The sequence below is a fragment of the Heliangelus exortis genome, chromosome 1, assembly GCF_036169615.1.
Source record: "Heliangelus exortis chromosome 1, bHelExo1.hap1, whole genome shotgun sequence".
NCBI lineage: Eukaryota > Metazoa > Chordata > Aves > Apodiformes > Trochilidae > Heliangelus > Heliangelus exortis.
This window is the reverse complement of record NC_092422.1, coordinates 186394885-186408706: the sequence shown is the minus strand read 5'-3', so window position 1 is coordinate 186408706 and position 13822 is coordinate 186394885.

Genomic DNA, 13822 nt, shown 5'->3' with positions numbered 1-13822 from the left:
CAATACCTCCAGGGATCCTGAATCCACAGCTTCCCTTGGCAGCCTGTTCCAGTGCCTGACAACCCTTCTGATGAAGAAATTTTACTTAGTATCCAATCTAAACCTATCTGAGGCCATTTCCTCTTGTCCTGTTACTTGTTACTTGGGAGAAGAGACCAACAACTTCCTTTCAGGAAGTTTCAGGGAGCAATAACTTCTCCCCTCAGCCTCCTTTTCTACAGGCTAAACTACCTACACTTCCCTCAGCTGCTTCTCATAAGATTCCTCATAAACTGTGGCTGAAGCAGTATTATTTATTATATAGGAAAAAAAAAAAAAGGAAAAAAAAGGTCATTTTGTATTGCATATCTATACAAGACAATTCTTGTAAGAAGTGATCTTAAAGTTGAAGATAGCAAACTATCCTAAATATCTGCGGCCAGCTGGGCAATAATTAACAGGTTTAAATGAGGACAAAGGAGAATTAACTTAAGAATATAGAAAAAGGTTTTGAACAGTGTAAACAGTTAAGCACAGACGGGGTTGTTAGATCATTTTCATTTGAAGTTTGAGGTGTTTGAAAAATATTTCAGCTAGCCAGTGAAGGGAGGATGGGAAAGGGCAGCTTAACTGGTCCTGTCTTGTGCACAGAGAAGAGCCTGGCTGGGCTGCTGAGCTTTCTTTCAGCTTTGAATGTCTGGTGATTCCAGCTCTGCCTTGCCTGCTGCACATTCTGCAGAGTCTTTCAGCACAGATTACATGGGGTCTGTGGGGCTCTGACCTCAGGAACAGGGTGATCACTACAGCAAGAAATCCTGTCTGTTCACTGTGTGGCAATAGAGCTGCTGTGTGCCCATCACTTCTGCTGTTCATGTTGGGAAGTGCCTCATTGCAGCATAGAGCTGGAAAACTCCTTCTGGCATCTAATCATCATTAACATACCATCCTAAAAAAAGAAAAAAAAAAAAAAAACGAAAAAAAACCGAAAAGAAAAGAAAAAGAAAAAAGAGGAAAAAAAAAAAAGGAAAAGAAAGAAGAAAAAGAAAAGAAAAGAAAACCAAACCAAAAAAAAAAAAAAAAAAAAAAAAAAAAAAAAGAAAAGGAAAGAAAGAAAAGAAAAAACAAAAGGTGTTGCAGGTGCTGAAATTACCCCTGCATATTTATCGACACAGATCATGCATGTCAGCAACGTGTTAACCCCTGTCTGGGGCACAGCAAAGCTACTCTGATGAGCACATTTTCTTTCTGTGCAGCAGATCCTGGCTCAAAACTACAAATCTTGCAGGTGAAAAGGTCATTTGGATTGGATATATCAAGAAAAGTTGTCTCTATTTGGGAGAGCTGAAATTTGTTCAACAAGAATGGTTCATGGTTTCTGTTTTCAAAGTTCTCTGTAGCAATGCAGTTTCTTTTCTTCCTAGTATATAGGTACAAGAGAACTCAAATGACAGCTAAGAAATGTGCCTTGGTTTGCTTTGATGGATGGCCATTTTAAATATTATATAATCCCTTTTAACAATTAAGGTGTTTGTTTCTGAAAAGTTGCAAACAAAAAAGGCATAATACATGCATATTTATTTTTTCATGGATTTCATACATGACATTTTTCTTATTTGTCCTCTTAAAATTAAACCTATTTTCATTATTTTGAATGTACTCTGAAACCAGCATTGCTTTGACTTTTTGGCTAAAGCCACATCATTTCACCATTACTCGAATTCCTGCCATTTTCCTTCTTTACAATAAGGATGGTTCTTTTCAAATCAATGCATTTCTGACCAGATTAGAACTGAAAAAGTGCTGCCTCCAGTGACATGGTAATGTATCATAGAACAAATATAGTGCTTGAAAAGAGAATTTTTTTCCTGGTATTGTAATTATTTTTGTGATTGAAGCAAGATTATTTTATTTTTACATTCCAATATGAGATAATTTAAAATGCTACATTTATTTAATGAGTAAAGCAATACAAGTCCTTTGGCAGGACAATACTTTGGTTATAGCGATTTTTTTTTCTACTTTAAGCGATAAATCCCAGCACCATAAATATTGTTCTCTTGCTCATGATATGGTAAATATTTAATCGTTCATAGTCACAGCTAAGCACAACTTTTCCTCTCCTTCTCTCTTTACAGTGTGACATGACTAACTGCTCTTGCCATTATCTTCTCATTTAATAATGTCATCATGAAGCCACAGCTTGTCATTTTCATAATGAGATCAGTGCCTGGAAAAAACAAAGCAGAGTAATCATGCATCATATTTACTGTAACAGACAGGCTTGGAAAAGAATAAACTAATAGATCAGTAGCTTTCAGTACTGAACAAGAGAACACCAGAAACAGAGAAAGGAGGTAACAGTCTCCTAACACAAGGAAAAGGTTTCTCACCAGGTCGGTGAATGCTGGCCTGGACACGGCTCTGTAGAGGATGGAAATTAATGTAGGTGAGTGGAAATGAATGGAGATACTTAGTTTATCTAGATTAACAGTTTATCTCATGTTGCAGAAGATGACCAGTGAGAGTAAAGAAATGTGAAATAGAGAAAAAAGGTTGGCTTAGCCACTGGGAAGTGACTTACGTGAAAGCCCTCTCTCTACGATGGCAGAAATGTAAGACTGCTGGCTGGACTCATTCCACAGATTCATAGGTTGGAAGGGACCTCAAGGATCATCTGGTCCACTCCTTCTAATAATATTGTTTATATGATGTGCCTCAGCACCCTAGAACTTTCTAAAGTGAGGTAACCTGCCACTTCCCCTGGGAGACCATTCCAACATCTGACTGTCCTCATGGTGAATATTTTTCCACTTGTGTTCAACCAGAATCTCCCCAGGAGCAACTTCTGCCCATTAACCCTTGTCTTGTCCATGCGACTCCTTGTAAATAGGGAGTATCAATCTTCTTTGTAGGTTCCCTTTAAGGACTGAGACTTTGCAATAAGGCCTCTTCGAAGTCTTCTCAAGGCTGAACAGACCCAGCTTTCTCAGCCTCAGAACTCCAATAAAGGAGTAAACAAGGTTGATCAAAGGAATTTAGGAGACAAAGTTTAACTACAAACATCATATCCACTGGAAGCTGGACAAAAAATAAATAAAATCAATCCTTGTTATGAATTTTTAAGAAATTCCTATCCAGCAACACTGTAGCATTTATACAGATAAAATTTTATACATATTCTGCCATTTCTGCTCCATGGTATGATATTCCATCTTCTCAGTGAATGGCTGCTAGAATTTAGTAGTCACTGTATTAAAAAATGACTTGAACAATTCTCTGTTTCTTCAAGAGTTTTAATACTGTCAGGATTATCTGAGGGGGGCAATGTTGTTTTACATTTTGTACACTAGAGATGTGCACAAGAGATGAGAAACTTAAATGAATTCCAAAAATTGTTTTTCTAATGAATCACTAGGGCTTCTTAATGCTCATTACATGGAATCTTCTATGCTTGAATTTTATAAAAAAATAATAATGCTGTAAATATCCTTTTCCAGATATGCCAGTGTCACTTGCATTAGTTCTTCATAAAAAGTACTTGTTTAATTCAATCAGAAAAGAATTAATATTCCCTTATCCCTTAACATTTTCTCAGTCTAAAGAACAAGAGATCAGTGATGCAAAGGTCTCCATCTGTTTTAGCTTAGGTAATAGAGTGACCTGAACAGAAGGAAAGAGAATTCACAGCTCTGTTTGTGATGTGAAAATGCTGCCACACAGGAGAATGTTGCTGAAATTTCTGTGCAATGCATCAGCTGCCCTGCATGGTTTTCCTGGAGATGAGCTGGAAATGAAGAACACAATTGTCTTTCAGACTTAGCATGAAACAGTCAAAATACCAGGTTCTACAAAGATAATCTCATGGACTGAGAATAAATGAGTAGGGATTAAGCTAACGAGCTGGATAATGTAGGGTGCATTCATCCTCTCTGGTGGTTGTTTTTTTTTTAATAAGCAGGGATGTACTCAGAGAGACCAAATTAAACCAGACTGAGCTTTCTATCTCCTTGCAGTAAGTATAATTATTCAAACCTCTTCTGTGCTTCTCATCACACTGAGGATATCAGGAAAAATATCTACCCAGCAGTTCCATTAGCTATACAGCTGCATAAACTTTATTACCTACTTCTTTCAGGTACTGCCTTCTCATCCTGATACTAGTTCTGGTTTATTGTGAGCTGAAGAATTCTTTTACTGTCTGAAAACCTTTATAGGGAAAGTACAAGAGCACCAGCACATTATTATATACAAATACTTGGTGGAATCCATGGGTTGCTGAGATGAAGCGTAAGAAAATCCCTCACTCCCAGGTTTGACAGCAGAGGAAAAATTGTTTTTCTCTTTTTAGTAGGTAATGGCAACTGGCATTGTAACAGTGTTGTGGGGGAGAAACGGACCTCACAATCTCACCGTAAAGCTGTGAATTGCCTAAGAAAAGGATAAATAAACCTCCACATGCACTGTACAGGGAAACAATAAGTTGTTGGTGAACCCTTTTATACAAAATAAACAGGTATGAAATCATTCTTTGAAGGTCCAGAAGGAGGGAAAAAAATATTGTTATGGCAACTCTTAAGTTTTTTCTCCTCATCTGAAGAATGCCTCCAAAACTCTGAGCTGAAAATTTTGCAAGGTTTTCGAAAAATAAAATGTTGTTTTGCTCAAATGTTTTCACAATGTCCTTTACATCGTGATTATGTGTGAATTAATTACTGGTGCCATTAAATAACAATTACAGTGTTGTTAATAACAGCAGCATTACTAAGTGAGATTTTTGGTTATCTGTCCAGGAAAGAGCATCAGGAAGATGTCTGTTTGCACAAAATATAGTGAAATAAATTAACCTGAAAGCAAAGCTTAGAAAAGAATTAAACCATAAAGGAAAGCTGGGTGAGATGCCTGGCCAGCTGGACAACATTTACATTCCAAGTAGTGTTCCCATGATTTACTCTGAACACATGGTGAGGTCATGACTATCAAATAACTCTAGTCGAGATTCACATATTGTTGGGCCTGGAATGAAATTTGAAGGATAAAAAACTAAAAATTGGTCATTTAAAAAAGTGTTTAATATATATTACAGAAGTCCACAAGGACTTTGAAAATCTTTCTGCAGAGAAATCTCTTTGCTGTCATAGACTTTGCTTAGATATTTGATACGATGGGATGAAACTGAAGATGAAGTTCCCATAAAATCTAGCTGAATATTTTTGTAAGCTTTGTTGTAATAAAAATATTTCTCAAAGCTGAAGGCACAACACTGGAATGCTTTGTCATTATAAAAGACGTAAAACAAGGGCATATATTATGGTGCTTGCTTTTCATCTATTTATTTATCTATTTCTGACAGTTTTTTGACATATAGGAAAAAACCTGCAGTTAGCTTAAATAAAAAAATGATAGGAAATTCCAAACTTCTAAACATATCCTTAGTAATAGGTATCCAAGGCATCCCAAAAGTATCCAAGTAATATGCAAATCATTAACTCTTGACTCGAGTGGATTCATCTCCACAGCTGCTCATTACCAACCTTTTAAACTGAATCCAAAATCTCTACTTAGTCTTTTGTGCCCTTTCAACAAGCTGTACTAAGAAGCATCCTCTCTTTTCCCCACATATGTTTAAATAATTGACTTCTTCAGTTTGCTTTGTATCTGACTACATGTACAAAACATGCTGACTTCCTCATTCTAATTGCTTTAGTACTGGCACACCTAATTTCTCTAGTCATTGGTTTTTCCTTCTGTCCATGGAGTTCAAATAATTTGCATTATTCCAAAATTAAGCATTCTTAATTTTTAGAGTAATCTTTAGTGAAACTCTCACAGAAAAATATAGTTGGTATCTACACAATTTCCCCCACAGTTCTGAATGTAAGTTATTTATCAACTTTTCCAGACCCTTTTGGGATGTCTTATCTCTTTCAAACAATCTGCTCATATGAAACACCTTGATTCATTAATCCAGATCTGACATACGAGATATTCTCTGTCTCGTATTCAGATTCTTCTTATTCCTCCTGAATCATTGAAGTTTTCTGTAACTTGTTTGGCCATTGTTCTTATCTGAGAGAGACTAACTGATGAGCTTTTCCTCTGATATGTTTTTTTTTTTATATATACATATCCTAATACATATATTCCTCTGGCAATAAGATAACCAAAATCATATATTCTGCAAGTCTCAGACTTCTGAAGAACCTGTTTCCTGCCTTCGGTCACCCCTAAAATCTCCCAGGATCTTACTTCTTATCTGTGTTGAACTGCAGAGTTCCAACAACTGTATATATAGAAAGACAAATGGGAATTGGACAGTAGGTAGGAAATAACTCAGGTGAAGGCAATCGAAAAATTGTTGAGAAAGAGGAAACAAGAAATGATCTAAGAAACAAGAAATAATCCCATATTATTTGTTGAAATAAATGAAGACAAAATAGCAGGTGGACCTAGGCTGAATCACAAATCCAGAAGTTGAGCTCAAGCGGGCTTTTGTAACCCATGAGAGTTTTCTCTCCTTAGTAAACACAAAGACAAAATTCACAGGTTGCAAAAAATCTAAAATTTGATACTTGTACTACCACCATACACTATGTAATTGTTTGTTTTCAGTTCCAACTGAAAGGGAAAATGCTTTTCTCCTCATTACCAAGTGTTACATTGCAGTGACATGCCCTGTGTGCAGGCAGAGCAAATACATAGTGAATAGGAGGTACTAAAAGATCACAGCTACATATATTGTTCTTCAGTGTTAAAATGAAACAAATAAAATTGTGTTTTACATAATACATGAAATGTTAGATTTTCAATTTTGAAGCAAGATAGATGTGGAAAATTCAGAGTAAAATATTTATTATTTTTATGCTTCCATTTGCTATTCCTGGTGCCTGCAGGCTTGCTGCCTGAGAGATGATACAATAAAAGTGGACAATTAAGTCTCATTTGATTGCTGTAGTCATTACAGATTTGGAGTGTCTCTCTACCAATTAACATTCAGGTTTCATTAATCCAATTTTTTGTAATAGATGAAGTGAGGCTTTATTATTATCATTATTGTAAATGACCATATTCCTATGCTCTCCAACTGCATATAAAATACTGTAGACAAATTGGAAATTTTTACTTTGGGCACACTAGCAAAATCTGACATTGACACTGAAGTTCAGCATCTCTTCAGCTTACCTGTAATCACACACCTTACTCTCCTAATCATGTACTTTCCCTGAAGTCTTATTCCTGTGTCCAGTGGATGGGTGTTGAGAAACACTGTGTATCACATTCAGGCAATTCTAATTTGTAGTCAGTCCACAACTATTGGTCCAGTTTTGGATTCTTAGGGACAAAAGGAGGGGAAATCTGGTCTGGGTAGAATCAGAGTCCCTTGCACTTTCCTAAGAAGTTGTTCCAGCTGCCTATATCCCTGGACACACTGCTGAAAGCCTGGCCCTTGTCCACCAGCCTTAACCTTGGTGTTGTCAACCTGAGCACTTTCTGTACAGGGTCACCCAGCTTGACTGGCACTCACAGGCAACCTAAGACGTGCAGCACAGCCCTCAAGGTTCACTTCTTAAAGGCAAAGGCAGAAAAACTGCTCAGCCACCACCAGCCTGGACTTGTTGAAATTCCTTCCTGACCCCACTGCTGTTGATCAGCACAGATTGGGCTCATCTAATCTGTTACTTATGGTGAAATAAGTCAAAGGGAAGCACATCAGCTTTCCTGGCTACTTAAGAATGTCCAAGAACCCAGGCTCATATAAACTAAATATAGATCATTCCTGACAACACAGTAGCTGCAATATCAAATCCTACCCCAAAGGTGCAAAGTATCCCAGTGACTCACCTGGGCACTGTTTCATTCTCATTTCTCCATCTGAGTCTAGCCAAACTTCCAGCTGAAAACCCAGTGTCAGCATTCTCTTCATAACCACATCTCACTGACACCAGTTCACCAATTTTTTTAAGCTCTTCTGATTTCAAGTGCATCTTCTGTTTGCTAATTATAATTAATGCAGTGCTTCTGAAACTCCTGTGATGGAACATGATAACAGTAGCATTAGCTTACTACAATTATAACATCTCCAAGCTTTCTTAGTTTTTCAGCTCTCACAGATAAAAAATACCAGAAGTCCTTTCTCAAGTAAACACCAGAATATTAAGTTTTCCCAAATTTTTGCAATACACAAGTGTGTGTTGCACTGGGAAATAGCTGCATTAGTTCTAAAAGTTTATACTGAATTATTAAAATTATACATTAATTATTTATGTGCAGCTTTGGTGTACTCCTTAATAAGAAAATATATGAAATAGAGTTGTCAAGTATGAAGGAAGGGGGAAAAAATGTTAATAACAAGCAGTGAAAATACAAACTCCTTAACAAGACTGGTTTATGTAGTGGAGATTTTGGAAGACCTGGTTAATTATAAACTATTTTTTCTCTCTGCTAATACTAAGTAAGGAAAGAGACAGCTAAAGGATAAATAATTGTCTTCCAAGACAGATTATTTGGTGATGTACTTAGAGTCTTGCTAAGTACTCAGCACCCTGTGACTGTACTGTCATTAATAGGAGACAGCTACAAAACCAGAACTGGGTCTTTTTCTGAAGCAGCAGTGGTGAAGACAATAATAAATTTTAATGGCTTTGACCTTCTCCCATACACATGAATGGTAAATTGTCTCTCTGTACACCAGACAGGGAAGCTGACATGAAATCTCACAAAATTAACCTGTTGTGATCACAGGACTAGCAAAGGAAGAAAAGAGGGTGACTGTTGCCTGCTGACATAGATCTCACTTCTGCCCTGGCCCCAGGGCAGTCAGAGAGGGTGATGCCCTTGGTTTAGGGCTTACTTAATAATTTAGATGTACAGGTTCCTAAAGAAGGGAAGAAAAGAAGGAATGCAGAATCACCATCACAGAGGTCCATTTGGCTCTTAGCCTGGCTTCCTACAGCACAGTCATAATGCTGTGAACACTTGGTTGCTTCCTGCTCTCTGGGCCATGTAAAGTCTATTGGGAACTTCAGCTAATGATAAAAAAAACCAAAAACCTTCAAAGACACTAAATTCTTAAAAGCCTTGTGAAAATAGAGGGTTCAGGCTGTATGCAAAGCATCTGAAGTATATGAAGTACAGCATGAGCTCACCACTACTTGAGATATCCCAGGATCTACATTTTGTTAACATGCCAAGCACAGAGGTACTGGGATACAAAATTGAACTTACATAAGTTTACATAACAAGATAAAAATGTATTGGAAAGGAGGCCTCATTAGCAACAATTTCACAGAACGATGTTTTCTATGATTGAAAATTGGGAAAATTTTCATTACCTTTTTTAAATTTTTCTTTTTTCTCTGATGTTTTCCAGTGGCACTTTTGAAAGCCAGGTTTAAGGGAAATAGGTAAAACATTGAAGTTAGAGGATTCATCAGTAATTACATTTGCAAATTATTAAGTGGCCTACAGTAGTTGAGCAGTAATTCTACAATAAAATTGTCACATACAATTGATGAGAAATAAATTTGTAATTTAATGATGGAGGAGGATACAATGACTCAGATTTTCACAAGACCCTTTAAAAATGAGAAAACTTAACAGTGGTTCAAAAACTATGGCTAATCAGAAATTAGAAGCATTATTCCACTGTGATGGTTTTATTTAAATGGTTGCTTTCTATTCTAGAGCAAGATAAAACAGCAAGAGAGCACAGAATGATATATTCTGAAATATTTTATTTTAAAAATCTGTAACAAGTTCCATGTCCTTTGAATCCTAACATATACTAATGTGTGAGATTGATGGAAATACTAATGATCTTTCGATAATTGAGCACATAGAATTTTATTTATGAAATGAACATTTTATGTTTCTATGTTACCTATGACATAAGAATGTTTTCAAAATAACTCTAAGTAAATTTCAAACTTCACTTAAGAACTGTATTTGTTGTTTGTCCGTATGTTTTGTACATAATAACTCTACTTTTCATCTAAACATTTTATTAAAAAAAACTACCATAACCCACCACGTTGATTAATTAATCTCCACAGCTGTCGAAGGCAATGGAATCGTGGATTTCACTTGATATTCAGCATTGGTAATGTTGCAATTTATCAACAGTAATAATTACATATCCAAGCAGGGCAAACCAAGTAACACCAGAGGAGAAAAACTGTGCCCTGTTATGCCTATAAAGCATTTGAAAGCAGATCAGCTCCACTGAAGTCTCCAAAACTGCAATTCTTTCAAGAGATTGGATATATTAAGAGCAGGCAATGTAGTTAGCAGTTATATACCCTCTTAGCTCAGAGATCAACCCTAAAGAGAATTCTACATGATGTGTACTATGTGTATATGATAAAGAACTATTAGTTGCTCCCTCGTGATTATTAAAATCAATTATTTAAGACTTGTTCCTTTTTCATCTGGATGAGCACTTATGCACTTCTGCAGCTTTTAATAAAAGATTGTATCCCTTTTCCAGTTTAGTGTCTGATTTAAAGAGGATTCCCATGCATTGTGTGACTGATCAGATGTTCCATCTATTATTTGAGGTTGCCATAGTATTAGTGTACTTCTTCAATAGGTTCTTCACTGTGAGCTAATCTACTGATATGAAAATTGATAAGCGTTGGAATAAATAGTGCTCTCTGTTGCATGAGCATAACCTGGTAGAATGGGGAAAACATGTTCTTTTTACTCAGTATGTTTCACAGGAATTGCCAGCCCACAAATGTGAATTGTGGAATGTGCCTTTAGTACTGAGCTGGTCCTGATTTTCCAAAAAGCTCTGCAAACAGCACTGTAGCTTTTACACAGCTTTCACAGGGAACAATTTTTGGATTTCACCCCAGCTCTTTATCAGGCACAGGAAAAAAAGCACTTTAACCTACAATACTTTTGCAGTTCAGATCCTAGGGGAAGGCAAGAATCTGAAACCTGAGATGTGCAAAGTGTCTGTGACAAGCTGTGAGAGGCAATGCTCCTTCCAGCTGCTCCAGAAAGGGTAGGTGGCTCTTTCTGGGCTTTTAGGCTGTTTTGTTTTATTTTGTCTGCGAAGCATCTTCAAAGACCTTAGTTTCATCCAGATAGATCAGAAATGAGGGGATTTGTTTTTTCAGCCTCTTTCCTTACAGTCCATCCTACTCAAAACTAGTAATTTTAGAGGGTGAAATTATATCTTGGGTAGTTATTATTAAATACCTCATAAGTAGCAGTCAATAACAGCTTTTAAGAAGATATTTAACACATGGACATGATTTTCAAGATGCAATGTGAAATCATGAACATGATTTTCAAGATTTTCAAATAACAATAATAGTAATTCAGTTAAACAAACCACTAATTCTGTTTGAGTTTTATTTTCTTGCAACACAAAAAGTATTTTAAAAAATAAAAATAAGGGATAATACAGGGTAGAATTTCTAAAAACATAGAGATTATTTCAGAGTCCAGATCTCATGGGGGAGAAAATTAGGTAAGTAAATTATTTTTCATGTTTTATTCCAGAGGTCAAAGAAAAAGAGAGATCAAATAAAGAAGTAGGTGTTCTTAAGCATTTGTAAACAATACTCAGTTTTTTGGTTTAAAATTCTTCCTACCTCACAGGCTATCTCATTTATTTTTTTAATTCTGTGACCTTTGGAACATATAATCAGTACTCATGGGAAAGGCACATGAAAATAAAGAAAACATCTTTCTCTTTGACGCACTGAAAATAAGACTTGCACACAATTTACAGATTCTCTCCCATTTGCCATCAATAAACAGTAATTGATCATCTATTTGTTTCTGAGAATTTTCATTTCTTGTTCTGTTTCTCTATGATATCCTCAGTAAATGAATGCTTAAAACAATTGCCCTGAGATTTTTACTATAGAGAAATAGTTCATTAAGTTTCAGATCAATGTGGATGATTGCAATGTGAAACTAACAATTTTCCTCAAATTAATAGTGGAAGTGAAAAGCTGTATCAAAGAAGAAAAATCAAGCTTCATTATTAGACATACTCCCAGCATTTCTACAGAACTTAGCTGATTGCCTTATGTAAGGAACTTATCACATTTCTGATTTCTCACTGAATGCCCCTTCCCAGAAGCCCATAAAACCAAATGAAAAGATTTTTGATAGCTCTCATGAAATCTGAATTGAGCCTTTTCTTATCCATTTGTACATTCAAGTATATTTCCATAGCATCATTCCACCCAGATTTCTAATACCCAAAAGTCCTGAGAAGCCATATGGAACGAGGATGGTCTCGGTGAGGAAACAGTGTGGTAAGAGCCTTGACAAGGAACACCTGGGTCAATCCACACCAGCAGCCACCAGCAGCACAAGCAATACCCAAATAAAGAGCAGAAATCTCTTTTAATTTAAGTAGCTAGAGACCTTCTCAAATTAGGCCAAGAAGAAATGGGGGTACAGTAATCATGGGCATGGAAAATCTTTTTAAAAGACTATTTTGTTTCTTTCTCTACTAAAACAAATTAAGAAGGACTCAGAAATTAAAAATAATTTTGATGAGCAGCTTGAAATTCTTGTCTGCTGCTCCAACATATTTTGCTGGAGTAGGAAAAAAAAAACCAAAAAAAAAAAACAAAAACAAAAACAAAAAGAAACACCTCAGAAAATGAAAGATACATATATTAACTAATTTGGACTTATTGGACCTTACTCTTTTGTAGCAACATAAAATGGCTGATTTGATGGAGGACAACGTGAGGACCAAAGACATGTAGAGAGTAATATAATAGTCTGATACAAATTTTCTTTACGGATGTGTCTGGCCAGGTACTTGCATTCTCTGACTGCTCTTTTATTTTTTTATTTTTTTTATTTATTTATTTTTTTAACCTTTACTATCCCAAAGGCCAGATTAGATCAAACTATATCACACATCTGCACTACATAAAACAACCTGTTAAATTGTGAGAATTACACCTGCCAAACCTTATTATTTCTTATTGATTATTTCTTTAAAATTTATTTTTAGGCTTTTTTACGTGATTTTTTTTTATTTGCAGGTGCAACATAGAGAAAAGAAAATGAAGCAGTAACACATTATTAGAGTCCTAATAACAAATAAGTTGCTTTGTCCCAGCTTTCCACAGCAGAAGGCTGGGACAAAAAGGTTGGAGGTCTTACAGTGTTGTAATTGAGAACATCAATAAGGCCTCGGGGAAAAGAAAGCCACGACTCTGACTACAGTGACTACAGCACTAGGGCAGCTGATGCTGGTGCCAGCAGTTTCTCATCCACATGGTATGAGCATGAGCATGTGTACATGTACATATGTAAGAATATGTCAGAAAGGCTGCCAAAGTCCAGTGCAGGAAGATACACCTGAACAATGAATGAATGCCTTTTTCTACAATTACAAGTGCAATGAACATAAAGAACAAACTATTAGTCTGAACTTAGTTGTGTCAGATTCTGATACAGTTCCAAAACCACTTCAGTATTATCTTCTTCCGGGTTTTTTTGGGTTTATCAGCTCATAGGGTGAAGTTTTTTTGACAATAAGACAAATATACTAGCCTAAGTGTATCCTAAAAATAGGAAAGGAGAAGAAAACTGCTGTATTTCTGGTATTAGCAGTTGGACCTTTCTCTGAGGATCATCAGAAGGATCTCAGCTGTTAAAAACACACAGGAAAGATGCACAACAAGCGCGGCACTAAGTTCAGTTGAGACATTAGCTGTTAGGTACAAAGCATGAGAAAAACTGTTGAGGCATAAACACCCAGTTTGGAAGCAAATGTCTCTTTCAGTTCACTCAGTGGTAATGAAACTTTGTCTTGCTTGAACAATTAACTTTTAATTTAAAGAAGGAACTCACCATTCAT